Below are 17,602 nucleotides of genomic sequence, written 5' to 3' on the forward strand. Positions count from 1 at the left end.
GCCTGCCTGCCTCCTCCGGCTGAACCACACTCCTGGAGAATTGTTGGACCTGTTCCAAGTTCCATCCTTTAAAGACAGCATGTTGTTCAGTCACTAAGTTGTGTCCAACTCTTTGTGACCCCATTGGATAGCAGCACACCCGGCATCCCTGTCCCTCACTATCTCCCAGAGTTCGCCCAAGCTCATTCCATTGAGTCGGTGATGCCATCCAACCAAGACAAGCATAGCCAGGGATAAAAATCTAACAATTCATGAACATCTACTATGTACTTCTATGGGGAAGGCCTCAGCATGTCAGCGCTTGACCCTTCTGAATGAACCCAGCTGTTCTTTCCGGTTTCAGTTTTCACTCACACACACTCCCTCCCCGCTCCAAACATATACACGTACTCCAGCTTCACCAAAGACTCAGGTATCCCCAGCCTAGCCTCTCTGAAGGCCTATGGAAAACACTCCTCCCCACACATTAGAGAAGGGGGCTCTGGGTTCTCTGAACACATGTACAGCCTTGTGAAGGATACAGAGTTTGTGCAACTGTGTAACTGCACAACTCTGTGCTGACTGAACCACCAGCAAGGCTTGCTCCCCTGGTGTTTCCTGAAGCTACAGACATCTTGGAAATGAGAGTTCTTTGCAGCCATCACCACCCAACCCCAGCCTGTTCCCAGAGCATGAGCATCTCACCCCCAGGAAATCCTGCTGCCTATTACTCGAGTGAGGCTGCAGTTCCACAATCACTGAGCGGGGCTGAGGTCCCAGACTAGACTGGTGACCCCTTCCTCAAGCCCTGGGAGTGAATCACAACCTGTCAACGACCCAGGTTGGTGCAAGACGCCCCATCCCCCCCCCCCCCCCAGTGTTGGAGCCAACTTCAGCCTATCAGGCTAATTCCCTCCCTAATAGTGACCACTGCAACAAAAGCAATGCCTCAAGGGACCAGCCTCCCAGGAGCCCCTCACCCTTCCAGAATTTTCTCTCAGAAGAAACAATGAAACAAAGGAAAAGTCTACCTATCCTTGGCTCCCTTCTGAATTAAGGCTCAGGCTCCCAAATGGTCTGTCTCCCTGTCCTTTTCTCAGGGTCACCCCAGGATGAATGATCATATCCCAGACAACTCTATGACCAAAGCAGTTAGCCCACCTGGCTCACCCCCTGTCACCCTTTAGCATCCAGACTCCCAACAGCTGAAGCACTCCAAAATGGGCACCTTCCAATAAGCAGGCTTCTCTACGCCACATGCTTGCTCATGTGAGCTCTGTCCAGAGATTTGGGGGGCCACTTGCACCTTCCTCAAGCAAACTCAGGAACTTAAACGGGTCTCCTCCCAACAGATACTCCTAGTGCCCTGGGGAAGCAACCCTACCTCAGATTCTCTGAAGGAACCCCTCTGTGCCTCAGGCTCCTCACGGGAGGGAGGGAGGGAGGGGGAGGAAAGCTGGGATACTGGTCCTGAGGAATCTCTCTGGACTGCCTGACAGGTCTGGGGAGGGATTTGGAGTCTCAAGGGCCCCCTAGACAATGCAATTATTCTTCAAATGTAAAAAACGCCCAGAAATCCCAGACCAGCTGCTTTGCACAGAGGCCCTGACAATGGGGCTCTGTGTCTGCCCATGACGCTCCTCCCACCCTCAACCCCAGGGAAGGACTGAGCCTGAACTCCTCCTAGCCAGACCCTCTCCAGCCCTCCTCACCCAGGCTAGCCAGGCAGGAAGTGAAAAAAGTAGGACTGCTGAGCCAGGCCTGACCAGTCACGGAAGGTAGGCTGGGGTGGATAAACGTGGGGCCAAGGCAAGAGCAGTCTGTGACCCAAGAAGACACAGGGGGAGGGGGAGAACACCGGCCTGGGAACCCAGAGGCCTGGATTCAGGCCCCAGCCCAGCCTCTCTTGGCAATGACCCCAGACTAGTGTCTTCCCATCTCTGGGTCTCACCTCCAAATACCTCCGAACTCACCCCAAAGGCATAGCACCTGTACCCCCTCCTCTGGACATATTTATCGAAGCCCCATCTGATGTGTAAATGCCTGCCTCCTTCCGTCTTTAAGTTTCCCTTCTGTAAAATGGGGATAGATACAGCTACCCGGTGGGACTGCTGGGAGAATTCAGTGATAGCTCAGAAAAAAGATGGGGTCACCTGCCAGGGTCACCTCAGAGAGGGAGGGGAAGGGAGGATGATCCCCACAGAGACTAGTACAGAAGAGGGAGCCACCTCTTCTAGGGCCCAGAGCTCCGTTTCATGTGTAGAAGAACCTGTCTTCATCTGAGCTTCGACTCCAGTGTCAACCTTGGCCACAACCCTAATATCAGTGGACCTTAGCCTTGGCATCAACCAGACTATCCCACAGCCTGTGTATGACCGACCCCCCAACCTTGACTCAGCCTGACTATCCCACCAGTCTTGCCAGGGAGTGGGTGGGGAGTAGGTATCAGATACGGTGGCCATTTGCCAACTGCAAGCTCAATCAATGAAAGGGACAAAGCATGTGGGCTGCATTCTGCAGAGCCCTCCTGCCAGCAGTGTCCTCTGGCCCTCACAGGCCAAGATGGGGAAGGGGCTTTAGGGGCCCCATCTTCCTTCTTGGCACTTAGACTTTTCTCCAAGCATAATGTCTTTATTACCCACATCTCTTCCCTGTAACCACATGTGTAAAGTCCCTAAAAGCACAATTTTAAAAGGCTTTGTAAGCGTTTTTCAGAAGAGAAGTGGGGAGCCTGCCCTGCATGGAAAAAAGACAGCCCTAAACTCAGTGTCTGGGGGATTGTCAGAGCCAAAGGCGTGACCCACGAAGGCACTGGTGGGCAGGACGGGAAGGCATTCCTGGGGAGGTGAGTCCTCCGGCTACTTTATATTTCCCTTGATGCTCTGCAAGGTGGGATAGACTACGTGAATTGTTTCAGGAACCCAGCTTATAGCTGCCTGCAGAGACAGAAACCGGGGACTGCCTGAGAAGGGGTGGAGGCGGGGGAAAAAGGAAGGGGAGAAGTCAGAGAAGGGGCAGGGTCCTTCTGATGGGCATAAAGCTCAGCTGGCAGTGGAACCAGGGTCTCCATCCTAGAGATCCCGCCCACCTTCAGCAAAAATGAGTGGATCATGCTCTGACATCAAACTACTAGAGATCAAATTGCCAACATCCACAACCCGTACCTTGAATGAGGCCAGCTGGGACCCCAGACCCTATTAGCCAGTGTCCTGTGTCCCCAGCAAAGTCCTAAAGGCACAGGTTTCACTGCGGCTCCCTTTAGCTCACCCTTAGGATGAGATCTCATGGCCTGGATTCCCTCCCTCTGAGCAGGACCTGACACCGCAACTCTTACCACCCCTCTAGGAAGCCATTAACTCCAGAAATATAAGAGACCACAGAGCTGATTACTATGCCAGTGACTACACTGGTGTGAGACTGCCCTTGGTGACATCAATCAGGCCATAGGCAGAGGAGGGCTGATGGGAGATGGTACTCATAGTCACTCACTACCCTGGGAAGGGCTGAATCTGGAGAGAGAAAATCAGCCTCGAGACCATATCAGGCCTGTTCTGAGGCACCCAAGTCACCATGGCCCTTAGGGAACCCCAGGAAGACACCTTTTCTTTACCTTCTCATTCTCTTTTGTCTTTCCCCAACCCCCCCCCCCCCCACACACACACACACATATACACACACACTTTTATGTTTCCCTTGATGACTCAGCTTGCTAAATAGTTTCCTCCTTTGGGACTACCTTTAGCACCATGGTTTTCATGGAAACCATGGCTCACAGGAAAAACCCTCAGAGAGGACCCAAAGTGCAAGGATGAGGTCTAACTCTTAGTGACCCAGGGAAGATTCTGTTTTCTCATCTGCAAAATGGGTATTGCCATCACATCTGTTCTGTTCTCTAACGGATCTTGGGCTCCGACTCAAGTTCTTGGAGGGATATATGTTTTGCTTCCCTCAAGATGCAGCTTCCCCCTCCTTCATAGCAGCATTATTCACAATAGCCAAAAGATGGAATCCACTCAAGCGTCCATCAATGGATGAATAAACAAAATGTGGTACATGCATATAATGGAATGTTATTCAGCCTTGAAAAGGAAGGAAATTCTAACACATGCAACAACATGGATGAACCTTGAAGACATGATGCTAAGTGAAATAAATCAGTCACAAAAGAATAAACACTGTATGATTCCACTTATATGAGGTACAAAGAGTAGTCAAAGTCACAGAGACAGAAAGTACAATGGGAGTTGTCAGGGACAGGGGAGTGGGGAAAAACGGGGTTAGTGTTTAAAGTGTACTGAATTTCAGTTTTGAAAAATGAAAAATAGTTCTGAAGATGGATAGTGGTGATGGTAGCACAACAATGTGAATATATTTAATACCACTGATCTGTATGCTCAAAAATGGATAAAATGATAAATTTTTTGTGTATTTAACAACAACAATAAAGTTGAGTGAGTGCTACTCTGTGACAGGATCTCAAGATACAGAAACAGCCAGATGCCTCCCCATCAAGGATTGGGGTGACAGGTGTATGTGTGTGTGTGTGCATGTGTGTGCCTGCGTGCGTGTGTGTGTGTGTCTGAGTGTGTGTTATTTGCTCAGTCATGTTCAACTCTTTGAGACCTCATGGACTGTAGTCAATCAGGCTTCTCTGCCCATGGGACTTCCCAGGTAACAATACTAGAATGGGTTGCCACTTCCTTCTCCAGGGGAATCTTCCCAACCTAGGCATCGAACCCACATCACCGGCATTGGCAGGCAGATTCTTTACTGTCTGAGTCACCAGGGGTGACAGGTGCCACAAGGCAAAGCAGATAAGGGGAGAGGCAGCTGCTCTGTTGGGGAGGTCAGGGAAGCCTCTCTGACAGAGTGGCACCAGAGCAGAGGGAGTGGGAGGCAAGAGGGGACCAGAGCCTACAAGTGTTGTGGTGACCTCCTAGGGATTTGCTGAATGAAGGAATGTGGAAGTAGGAGCAAAGATGGGGTCAGGATGACTTGGGTGGCCAGTCATAACACCAGGACCAACCCTTGCAAGTCCTCTGTCAACGGATCGTCTCCTTTTCCCCTCACAACAAGCCTGTGAAGTCGGAAAGACAAAAATTAGTTCAGGGACCCACAGGCAGGAGAAGGGCCCTGGTGGCCTGATTCCAGAGCCCAGGTCTTCTCTCCTTGGGACTTCAGGAGAGTTAGGAATGCTCCTCCAGGCCACCTCCCATCGCCGGACTGAGCCTGCCCCCAAACACACAGCCTAGGGCCCCTCTCCCAGCCCCACTGCATAGGGCATCACCTGCAGGCATGGCCTTAACCAGCCCCAGGCCTGAGCTAGTGTCCCCACATGGAGATCCTCCCATTCAGAAGATGGGGCACTTGAGGCCAGGGAGGTGTGAGCTGGCAGACAGAGGTAGCCTCCCGGCAGGACTTCTCCCCTCTCCCTGCCAGGAGCCGCAGCCTCACAGTTCTGGAGGGAAGGAAGACAGCACAGTCAGCAGTTTCCGCTGACTCTTTCAAAATCACTGACAAGAACGGAGGCTTGTGAGACAGCTGGCCAGGCGCGGTTCCCCCTTGCCTGCCCCTCGTGACTCTGCACAAAGCCGATCTGTGCTTCACCTCCAACCCCGGGAGGTGGGGGGGGGAGGGGGGGGCTCTTAAGTAGAGTGGGGACCCCACCCATGGCTCTCTCAAGGAAAGATTTTCCTCTCCAGGAGAGGCTCTGGAGCCACGGGTGGGGTCCCCATTCTACTCAGCCCAGGACTCAGGCTCCTAATGGCATAGTTGGGCTATCCAAGGCTTTTGTTGGTTCAGGCAGCATTTGCAGGAAGAGGCTCCCCTTCATTCTAAACTCCCTTCCTGCAAAGCTCCCTCTTCAATGCGCACCACCCCCCAAACACAACATGGTTTATCACAGAGCACAGGTGGCATGCATGATCATGAAGAAAACATCCCTCCACAGTCCAGTTACTAAATAGACCCCAGAGTAAATCTCTCTTTATTGAGCCCTTTGTGTGCCGGGTCCTGTGCTGGGCACTTTTCATTCATGGCATCATTTAATCCTCCCAAACACCCTGGTGCCCATTTAAAAGATGAGGAAACAGGCTCAGAAAGATTCACAGGTGTGGTGGAGGCCACCCAGACAGAGTGCAGGGCAAAGCAGGCTTGTCAATGCCCAGCTCAGCTCTCTACCCCGAACTTGCCCACCTCTCAGGCCCTCGGTCAGCCTCCCGGGGCAGCAGGCCTGAGGACAGTCCTCGATCTGGCACTTCTGCCTTACCCCTCCCCACAGTGACACTGTACAAACTGTACCAGGCACCCAGGGCTAGCAGGAGGTGTCACCCGCCCAGCAGTTTACCCTAGCTACACTGCCAAAACTTGCTGCCCAGAGGCCACTTGCCTCCTGGCCAAGGCAATAGTCAGGTGGGCTGTGGGTCCCATGGGGACTGACTTAAGGCTTGCCAGACCACAGCCCTTTGCCCTTGGTTTTACCCTCCATAAATAGTGACAAAGATGGTGATTTTGGTAGCACAAAATAAAATTCTAAGAGCAGCTAAATGATAATTCCCTCTAAACAGTCACCTCTTCTCTCTGGCCCAAGATTTTCCTCTCCTGGTAACTCCAAGGTAGTTTAACTGTGCTCTCCTTATACAGGATCACCCAGTAAAGAGCTCTTCATAAAGTTCAACCCTGAAGCAGAACACCACCACCTCCTCCCCTGCTATCACCTGCCAGCCTCAGAAAGAGCTGGAACCAAGTCAGAAAAGCCAATGGTATTCATTTCAAAATGCATATGTGGGCCCCATGATTTAATCCATAAAACACCTACAGAGTTAAAACACTGAGCTTAGACAATAACATATTCTTCAAGTTCTTTTGTTGAGTTCAAAGACAAATTTAAAAACTCACCAGCATTTAGAATAAAGAAAAGTCCGTTCTTATAATTCTATCATCACTGTTACCACTATTTTTCACTGAGTATATCTGAGGTACAGAGGGCAATGCTAAGCTTTTCACATGGAATGTTTAGGTTAATCATGTCAATATCCCCCTTCTACAGAGGACAAAACTGAATGAGTTTCAGAGAGGTTCCACAACCTGTCATCTGACATAAGGCAATCCAAAATATACTAAGATATTAAGGCTCAGATTTTACTCTTTCTTAAAGCCAGAGAATGAAAATCAAATTCATCATCTTTTCTTGAGTTACTTTCTCAGATTAACTCAAAATTTTGCACTAATTGTATATGATTTTTTTAATTTTCCAAAACAGAAAAAAGTAAAAGAGATATGTGCATTCAACATTTAAAGACCTCACTTAAAAAATCTTTCCTATGAACATTTGCCCACTGGTGGTCCTGCGTGTCTCCTACTTAGTTGACTTAAGGTCTAGCTATTTGCCTGTCCACTCAGATCATCCATCAGTCCTCTCTCCCTGGAGTCAGTAGTTTGGGGAGGTGGGGGGGGGGGGGGGTCGCTGCTGGGCTGGACTGGCCTGGGGAAGAGGTCTGATTGTGGGTAGGAAGGCATGGTTGAAGGTGTGGAGGCAGGCTCTGAGGGGTCTGTGATTTGAGAAAAGGGCATCAAACCAACATCCTAGAACCCAGATTTGAGAGCCAGTCATGCCCCTTGCTGGCACTGCCAGCATTCCCATGTTTGGGAGATAGCTCATGCCCCATGCACTAAAAGGAGAGGAATTATGTGTCCATCAGGGCCTCGGACAAGGCTGCAGAAGGTGGCTGGATTCTTTGTTCTGTTTCCTAACAAATTACAAGTCATTTCCAAGTGCTACGTCTCTCAGCCTTAAATCACACCTTCCTTAACACCCTCCCCTAGCAGCTAGACAATAAAAGGAATCTGGACTGGCCTCTCTTGTGGCTCATTGGTAAAGAATCTATCTGCCAATGCAGGAGACATGGGTTCAATCCCTAGTCTGGGAAGATCCTACATACCACAGGGCAACTAAGCCCGAATGCCACAACTTCTGAGCCTGTGCTCTAGAGCCCAAGAGCCGCAACTACTGACACCTGCATGCCTAAAGCCCTTGCTCCAACAAGAGAAGCCACCACAATGAGAAGCCCAGGCACCACAATTACAGACTAGCACCCAGTCACCACAGCTAGAGAAAAGGCCACACAGCAGTGAAAGACCCAGCACAACCAAAAATAATTAATTTAAAAAAAAAAAAAATGGAATCTAGACTGAGAGGCAGGGGTACTGAATTTACCTGCCCCAACACAGCTAAGCCACCCTGGTTTGGCTGAATCCAAATGTTTTTCTTCATCCCCTCCTACTGACTCCTGATTTAGAGAGAGCAGGAGAAACCTTGGGTTCCTGCCATTTGAAGAAGAAAGAACCATGAGCAAAGGAAGAAGAGAGTGCAGCTGAACTGGGTAAGAAAGTTCACGGAGCACCCAGGGCCTCCCTGAGGGCTGTCTCAGCACACAGGGCTCTTACCTACATGCACTGTTACGGCAATTTCTGGATCGTTGTTTGAAATGCCCTACTCCATCACCTCCACCTGAGCTGCTGAACAGGGTCTTCACACCTCAGAGGAAATGAGGTGTGGCAAGGGGCAAGGCAGGGTGACCTCACTGACCTCCTCTCCCAGCCCAGGGATTCTCCCTGCCCTACACTTTAGACACCCCTTCCGGGAAGGTGACAAAAGTGAGATTCTTAACCTTTTAGGAAAATGACTCACAGCTCTGATAACCTAAGAATCATATGAGCAGTTCACTCACTCCTGGCCCCATGCTTGAGACAAGAAAGGGCACAGCAATTCTCTTCGGAAGCCCAACGGGGAGTCCTGTACTCCTAACCCACCTTCACACCCAGCCACCTTTCTCACTCAAACACGGTTCTGATCAAACCACTGCCCTGCCCAAAAACCTTCAACAGTTCCCAGTGGCCTAATGAATGAAGACAGGTCCCTGACACCTCTTCCCTGCCCTCAGGCCCCTTGTCTTCTGCACACACCCACTGGACCCCAAGACTCCCACACCCAGACCTGGCCCACAGGGCATGTGAAACCTCTGCCTTCTGCCCAGATCTCCCCACCCTGCTACCCACTCCCCCAGAAAGCCAGTCCTCACTCACTCTTTCTCTCACCCTTCCAGATCACTCTTCTGTTCTAATCAAGACCCTACCCCGAGCCTCAAGGTGAGTGCAAAGAAAAAGAGAGCAAGGCGGGCTGTCAGGCAAGAAAAGGGAAATTTATTAGAGTGAAAGGAGAGGGTGACTGGCCCTTAAGGAGAACCAGCGTCCTCCCTTTCTGACAGGGTCTTTCTTATACCCCACCAATGAAAATTTCTCTGAAGGGATGGTTAATTTTTAGCCTGTAGTTGAGTCCTGTGGTCACGTAGCCAGAGGTCTGGAATCTGGTGGTCTCGTAGCTTTGAGAAGGTAGACCAGTGAGAAAACAGAATGGCTTTTGGGCAATTTGGTCATCTCAAGGATTGCTGTGATTTTATTCTTTGTTTGCAAGGTCAACATAATGAGCCATCTTAACAATGAGACCCCATGTGGGCCTTGTCGAGGCTCTCTCTTGACCTTTATACCTTTCAAATCTCTGACAGTCACTTCCCCGAGATCCTCCTGGAGACACTGCCTGCAGCCATGTCAATCACATTAAGAGCAGGCAACAAAAATCTGGGTGTCACACAACCCTATGAGGGAGATAGCATTATCCTCACAGTACCAATGAGACCGAGGCATAGAGAGGTTTTAGCTTCTTGTCCAGGGATCACAGTCCCACTCTCTGAGATGAAAGGATGGGAGAGAACTTGTAGGGCAAGAAGACGGCAGGGAATGATGGGGTAGGAGGCCCTCCCAGAATCCCTGAGACTCAGGCCTGGCTACTGTTGGGTCCCTTGCCCACCCACCAAGTGAAGCAAAGCATCCTAGAACCCGAGTCCTAGAACCAAGGACTCGTTCTGGGTCCCAGTCTCCTGGCCATCCCTCCCTCTACAGCGCCTTTTTCTTCCACTGACTGTCCAAACTGAACCCAAACCACCAAGTCCACCCCTGCCAGGAAGCTATTGCTCCATCCTACCTCCCCTCCCTGGCACTTCTGGGCCCACCTGTCACCCATGTTTATAGTCTCTCGTGCAACAGCATCCTCCCACGTCAGCCCTTCCCACCAGGTGTTTTATTGGTCAGTTAGTCATTATTAGGATGTCTTCAAACAATTTTTCTTTGTATGATCAAATCAGTTTAGGAAATACCAGTTTCTTTTCTACAGGACTTGTCAGAGTCTTTTAAACGCATTCTGAGTCTCCCACAGAGTTGTGGATTGGCTTTTCCAGTTTCTTCCCTTGTTTGTCCCCTGAAACCTTGAGGCTTCTCAGAGCAGTCTTTGAGAAACACTTCCTCCTCCCATCCCCTCAGGCTTCCCTGATGGCTCAGCAGTAAAGAATCAACCTGCCAAAGCAGGAGATGCAGGTTCGATCCACAGGAGAAGGAAACAGCAACCCACTCCAGTATTCTTGCCTAGGAAATCCCATGGACTGAGGAGCCTGGTGGGCTGCAGTCCATGGGGTCACAAAGACTTAGACACAATGACTAAACAGCAACAGTCCACCCCTTCAGGACAGCCTGCACACCAGGGAGCACATGGGTAGGAATCAAGGAGGGGAGCAGAGGGTCCCCTTTAAGGAGTTATGAGTGACATTTTGGGAGCTCAGCCTGAAAGCCCTTCTTGGAACTGCCCAGGGCAACAGAACCAGTGTCTTTAGAGTCTGTTCTTCCTACCTTCCTTTGGGTAAGGTGACTGCCTACACTTCTGCTAGGGTCTAGAGGGACCTCATTTGACCAGTGGCCTCAGACACTACCCTTCAGGCTATGCACAGCTCAGAGAACAAGGGGTCTTGGGAGATTCCCCCAAATCGAGCTGCATAGCTCTTCTAGGCAAATCACTCACTCTACTCCATCATTAGCACATGAGTTTCAATAGTAATCCAGGATTGAAATGTATTAAGCTGCTATTCTGGAAAAATGCAGTGTTCTACTCAACAAACCCTGCAACTCTCCCCACTGCTCCCCAGGGAGGGGACTGAATCCCTCAATTTACAGGAAACTGAGGCCTCAAGGCAGAGCAGACACTTGTGTGTAGTGACCCAGCCAGGGGCAGAGCAGAGAGAAGCATTCAGGCCTCGCCACTCCCACGTGGCCCAACAACAACTCATGCAACCATCAGGGCAGCTACAAGGACTCACGCAGGCCAGGCGGGGATAAGGGTTACTTGCTGGGGGATGATGGCTCAGCAGCTGGGGAGACTTTCAGGGCTTTGAGGAGAAGATGGCATGTCTAGGGCTGGAGTCAGCTGTTCCCCTAATCTCCTTGGCCACACCCTGGCTGGAGGAAGGGTGCTCACCCCAGATTGGCTAACCTTAGGCCGGCTTGGCTGTGGGGAGAGATAAGATGCCCTACATGCTACCCGCATGTCATCTTGCCCTGGGGCAGTCACCTAAGATACTTTCTCATGGTTTGGGGAGCTCCTCGAAGTCTGGCAACCTAGAAATCAGGTTTGTGTTCCCAACCTGAGACCCAAGTCCCCAGAAGCCCCTCACTTGGCCCCACCTCCCAACAGAGTAGCCCCTCCATCCCATACCCTCTTCATAACTCCCCTCTACCCTGCTCTCATACAAGTAGCCTCTACACCTCCCCCAACACGGTCCACAGGAGCCAAGACAGTCTCCTTTACCTGTTCCAGGTCTCACCTGATCATTGCCCATCCCTGCATCTGCCTGGCCCAAAGTCCCCAGTCTCAACCCTCACTACACAAAGATAACCCATAAGCCAGCAGCATCACACCACCCAGGAGCTTGTTAGAAATGCAGAGACTCGGGCCCCATCCCAGACCTGCTGAAATGGAACCTGAATATTATTAACAAGCTGCCCAGATGACACACATGTATGCTAGAGTTTGAGAAATACTTTTATAGACCACTGATGTAATCAAGTTCTTGCACCCATGGCAAGCTTCGACGGCTCCTTGGGGGCCTGGTGAATCAGGTCTAGACTCAGTGGCTTGGCAATCAGTACTTCAGCTGACTTGTCCAGGCTTGGGCTCCCACTCCACCTCAGGAAAATCATCCCTTCCTGTGTTGACCAAAGCCACCCAGGACTTCAGAGCCCCCTTAAAGCACCACCTCCTCCAAGAAGCCGTTCTGAACCACGTTCTACCATATCACAACTGGCGTGGCTCACTCTTACTTCCTGATTAGTGGGGACCCTGACCTGTGTTCCCAGTGGCTCCAAGCACCAGGATGGGGCACAGAAGATGTCAGGTGCCAATTCCAGGTAACAAGGCCCAGTGCCAGTTATTGGGAAGTCCACCCTCAGCTCTAGTTCAGTAGACAAGGACTCAGGCAGGGTGGACAAGCCCATTGTATACTTCGGAGAAGAAGCACTCCTCAGAAACATGGGCTTAATGAGCTTCCAGCAGCAAGGTGGAAAATGCAGAAGAGAACACCACCGAATCTCCCTCTTTTCCTCGGGGACTGGGAGGTCTGCTGAGATAGATAAGCAGATCCCTTAAAACCTGGGGTCAGAATGTGGAGCAAGGAGACTCCATCCCTGTGTGGTCAACAAAACTTTTTTCTGCCTTTTAACCAGGCCCCTGGAAGGCCAAGTCACCTGCCCCGAGGCATCCTCATGACCAAACAGGAAAGCCTCAAAGGACAAGGCTGCCACACCCTCCTGCCCACCCCCTCCTTTCTGGCCCAGTTCCTGCAGGCTGGCATCCCATGGGAAGTCCTCGCTCCTTTACCCTGGGTCTGCAAGAAGGTATTCAAGCATGGACCTCAAGGAGTTCCTGGCTTCCACAGCCTCTGGGGATCAAAGAAAAAAAAGTCTCTTGACTCTCATTTTACAGACACAAAAAGAAGTAAGGTCAGGGCCAATATTGAAGTAGATTAGGCTCTTTTCAGCTCCCATTTCTCTGTTCCCCCAGTTCTACTCCCACCTTCAACCCAGCACTACTTAGACCCTCATCTAGGTTTCCCAAGGCCAAGTCTGAACCTCTACCTCATAACATCCTAGATGGAATCCAAAACAGGCTAGTTTATCTGCAGAGCTCCTATCTGACCTCTCTGGAGTCACCACAGGCAGATGAAGAGGGCAATGGGGCAATGCTGAATCAAAGAAGTGACATTCTAATGGTGGCATCTCAAGCAGGGAGCTGTTTTTGTACCAGAACAAAATGCCCTCCCTAGCTCCCCGAAATCACATTATGCATGACACCCTACTTGGCCTGGGCACAGTGCCCCTCCTAAAAGAAAAGGAGAGACATGAAACAGACAGACTCTGCCACGCACTCTGAGTAAGGACCCCTTCTACCTTAGAGGGTTTGACTTCTTTCCTACCTCTCCAGCCCCAAGGCCAAACACCTTTGGGAATCAGGAAAAAAACACTTAAAAAAACTTCAGCTCGCATATCTGAGAGGTAAGAGAGAAGTGACAGAGTAGAGTGACTTAGAGCATGGATTCTGAAGCCAGATTGCCTAAGTTCAAATCCTTGCTCTGTCACTACTGAGCTGTATGACTATGCCTTGGTCTTCCAATCTGTAAAATGGGAATAAGACCTAACTTATAGAGCTGTTAAGAGGATGAAAGGAGCTAATATTTGTACAGTCCTTAGAATACTGCTTGGCACCCAGTGAGTATACCAGAGCCCTGGACTAGCTTCTTGGCCTCTGCTCAATTTCTCCCACCCAGGACACCCTCTTTTCTGCCCCCTCTATCCCAGCTCAAAGCCTTTCCTAGGCATGCCGACCCAGTTGTGATCTGAACCCCAAGCCTCTAGGTGTAGCACTCACCTCACAGTGTTATCTTGGTCCATCACCAGTCTCCCTGTCTAGGGCTGAGCTTCCCGCTCCCAGATCTGAAGACCCTTGACTCCTAGCCCTCCATTCTGAGAGCACTAGCCAAACAGCTCAGTTCTCAGCTGGGCTCCTCTGTGCAAAGAGGAGAGCTGTGGGTGGGAAGATAAAGGATTAGAGGACCCCCCCCCCAACCTCAGCTTCTTCCTCCCCTTCAACTCTCTGCCCCCAGGGCTGGGTACCCAGCAGTCACCCAAGAAAGTAACCTGAAATAAAGCCCTGGCTGCCCAGGCCATCTCTATCTCCTGAGTTAGAAAACATACACAAGCACACAGGTATATACCCTTCTTTTGACCTAATCTGGATTTCCACCGAAGGGAGCAAAGGAAATCATTGACCACATCAGCTCCACACCCCCCAAATCCAGCCAGTCTCCCACTACGTGTTCAGGCCTGCCTTTAAGCCATTTGTACTGTCTCTACTTCCCTTTTTCCCACTGGTCCCCCCAGATTCTTGCAGTGATTTGCACAACGGCGTTTAAGGAAAGAAAATCAAAGTCCTATGATCACTTGAGATTTACAGGGGGCTCCGGCACTGCCTGACCTTCCCACCTGGCTGAAGATTTCCTGAGTACTGGCTACACTCCAGGCACTCTGCTAGATGCTCCAGATGCAACAGTGGGCCAGTCCTTAGGACGCTACACAGAGTAAACAGACAGTGCAACAAATGGTTGTGAACTGTGACAAGCACAGTGAAGAAAGTAAACCAGGTGCTATGATGAATTACAAAGAATGATGGGAAGACATATTTGAGGTACGACCTGAAAAATAAGAAGGAGCAGAGTCAGTCCAGTAGAAAACCTTGGAAGTACATTCTAGGCAGAGAAAACAGCACAGGCAAAGGCCACAGGGCAGGAAAAAGCTTAGGTGTTCAAATGGCAGAAGTGATTCAGGTGTGGCTGTCAGAAAAATGCAAAGGGGACAGTGGTCAGGATTAGCCTAGGGGAGGTCAGCAGTGACCAGATCATTGAAGACCTGAAAGGCCAGGGGAAAGCTTTGAAATTTTACTCCAAGTGCAAAAGGGAGCTGTTGAGGGTCTTAGAGGAATGAGAGACTACTCAATACTTTTCTAAATTGTTCTTATTGCTGTTAAAATGGATTTGAGGAGGCAACTGCAGACTTGGGGAAAGCAGGCAGAAGCTACTACAATATTCAGGCAAGACAGAAAAGGTAGTTTGGCCTGGGGCAGTAGCATGGAGTTAAGGGTATGAAGAATAGGCCTGAGATAGATTTGGCAAAAGAACTTGATGTTGTACCAGCTGTGGAGAGAAGGAAAAAAGATGCCACCTAGTTTCCTGTCTTTGATGGCAGGTGGGTTATGAGGCCTTTACTGAGATGGGAAGGCCAGAGGAGGGTCCTGTTTGGGGAGTGTAGTCAAGATTCTGTTTCATCCATATTAAGTTTTCATACCTATAACATCATAAATCATTAAATTGTGGCTAGATAGGTTGAAACTGAAGATAAAATTTGCTACATAAAATTATGAGAATGAAAATGATGTGCATTTAAGATTTGCACTAGTAAATTAATGTTTGATTTTAAAAATTATAAGAAAAAAATGAGAGCTTGAGGGGAACGTAAATAGAAGGGACTCAGGAGAAAGGAGGGGGCTAAAAACAGAGCCCAGGATCCTCCAACATTTACAACTGTGTGAAGGAGTCATCCTTAAAAACAAGTAATTTGGTAGGAGGAAAGGGGGTATGTGAGGAAGAAAACCAACAGTCAAGAGAGGACATTGCAAAGAATGATCTAGACCAAGGGAGGTCAAGGAAGATCTGCTTGTAGGGGAGTGTAAACCACTGAAGACCTTTGCTAGGGCAGTTTCAGTGAAGCGGTGGGACCAAAGCCAGGTCAAGTGAGCTGAAGAACACAGCGACCATAGGTACAGGCAGCTCTCTGGGAAGTTTTGCTGTGAAGGGAAGTGAGGTCATCTGTAGCTGGGGGAGAATGAGGGATGAAGAAAAAAAGGTGGGGGAGGGCCATAAAATGGAAGTGGTAGGGTGCCAAAGGATGTTAAGAAGTACTGCTGTGAATGATCCAGGAGGAGAGGTAACTGAAGAATGAGGGACAGGGAGCAGACTACCTTGGAATCCTAGTGGAGGCATTAGCCTGTGGCAGGAACTGGGATGCTTCAACCTCAGCTAACTAGAGGAAAGGGGAGGAGGGGCAAAGATGCAAAATGCAGATGTGGGTCCTTCACTACACACTTTCAGATGCATGCATGCCCATTCCGATGACCCCATCTTAAACACCTGCCGTTTCGCTGCCTGCTCCAAACACAGACAAGTTACCCACCTACTTCGCGGTCTGGCACGGGATGTGCAACCACCGGCAGATCCTGCAACCAACCTGTGGGCACAACTCACCACAGGTGCCAGCTACAGCTCTTGTCTTATCAGGCCATGCCTTTTCCTGGTGCAAGCTCCGAGGGGGTCCCCAGGCCTCTCACCAGCTCTATCTCTAAGCCCTTCCCCAAATTGAGCACTCAACACTCCCTACCCCTCTCCGAGAAGGTAGGGAGCCTAGCCTACTGCAGCCTGTGAGCCCCTAGTTGGCTCTTCGGAGAGAGCTGCTCCCCACCCTGTCCGGGGGACTCCCCCCATACCTCCCGCGAGGAGACTACCTGGACGCCCTTTGGGAGGACGGCCCAGCCTCTTCTAGCGTCCCGACCATCGCCCCGGCGCCTTCTCTTTCCTCCCGAGTGCCCACCCTCTGGGTCGCCCCAGCAGTCGCGGGGCGTCAGCACCCGGCTTTGTCTGCTCCCACCGAGGACGCCCGCCGGGCGCTCTGGGTGCTCTCCTGCCGCACGCCTCCACCCCAGCGCAGCCCCTGCCCCGGGAACCACCGCCGCCGGGTCGGACCGCCGCCTCCCGCAACACGAGCAAAGGGGCGCGGCACCCACCGCCCTCGGCAGCCTCCGGGAACGCCGGATACCCTCGCCCTCCCGCGTGACCGCCGCTCTAGCTGCCGGAACCCGGACCGGCCGAGCCCTCGGGGCTGCTGCGGGCCCCTCACCCTCCCGCGGTCGACTCAGCCCCAGCCTGCGCCCGAACGGGGCCGGCGGCCGGGGGTCGAGGATCGGGGAAGCAGGCGGGCGCTGTACCTTTCCCTGCTGAGCGGGGGAAGAGACTTTTCCGCGAGCGGCGCTCCACCTCGGCCTCCTCCGCCTCCCCTTCTCCTCCGCCGCCTGGCTTCCTCCTCCAGCCGCCGCTGGGACCTTAGGGGCCCGAGCCAGCCGCCGCGGCCTGTGTGGGGCCCCGTTCAGCCTCGCGTCCCCGACCCACCCCGCCCAATCCGTTCAGGCCCAGCCCCCGCTCCGCCTCTAGGCGGGGACTCGCCGAGCTCCTCCCGGCCCGGCTGGCCAGAGGCGGGGAGGCTGGAGGCCGCGTTGGCAGAGGACCTCTGTGTCCCTTCTTGCAGAGGGACCGGGACTCAGCGCTCCCCACCTGAGCTCCAACGTCCCCTCCTCAATCTGGGCACCTAACGTTCCCACCTGTCCCCCAAAAGAAAAGCAGTTAGTCCAGCCCTGCCTGCCCTGTGCTTGGGCGTAAGGTGGAGCCCAAGCTGCCTGCCAGGCAGCAAGCAGAGCTAGGCCCCTGGACTCAGTTTACCCGCAGAACTCCAAACCCTGCCGTCGAAAGGCAGAGGAGCCTCTCTCTCCTCCCAGAGCTCCCTTCACTTCCGCAGATCCACTGGATCTCAGTTGGGGGCGGGGGGCGGGGTGGTTCCCTAAGGGGTACCTCTAGCCTCAGATTGT

The 17,602-nt window shown here is 51.6% G+C and overlaps 1 protein-coding gene across 3 annotated transcripts in view; it reads right to left on the reverse strand.

Annotated features, from left to right (window-relative positions):
- Positions 1-17,104, reverse strand: part of SMOX (spermine oxidase) — a 35,384-nt gene extending 18,280 nt beyond the window's left edge. For all 3 annotated transcript variants that reach the window (XM_065921486.1, XM_065921485.1, XM_065921484.1), the window contains exon 1: positions 16,949-17,104. The gene's annotated coding sequence lies outside the window, so the exon portion shown is untranslated. The remainder of the gene's footprint in view (positions 1-16,948) is intronic.
- Between the last annotated feature and the right edge of the window lie 498 nt (positions 17,105-17,602).

This window comes from Muntiacus reevesi, chromosome 2, assembly GCF_963930625.1.
Source record: "Muntiacus reevesi chromosome 2, mMunRee1.1, whole genome shotgun sequence".
Taxonomy (NCBI): Eukaryota; Metazoa; Chordata; class Mammalia; order Artiodactyla; family Cervidae; genus Muntiacus; species Muntiacus reevesi.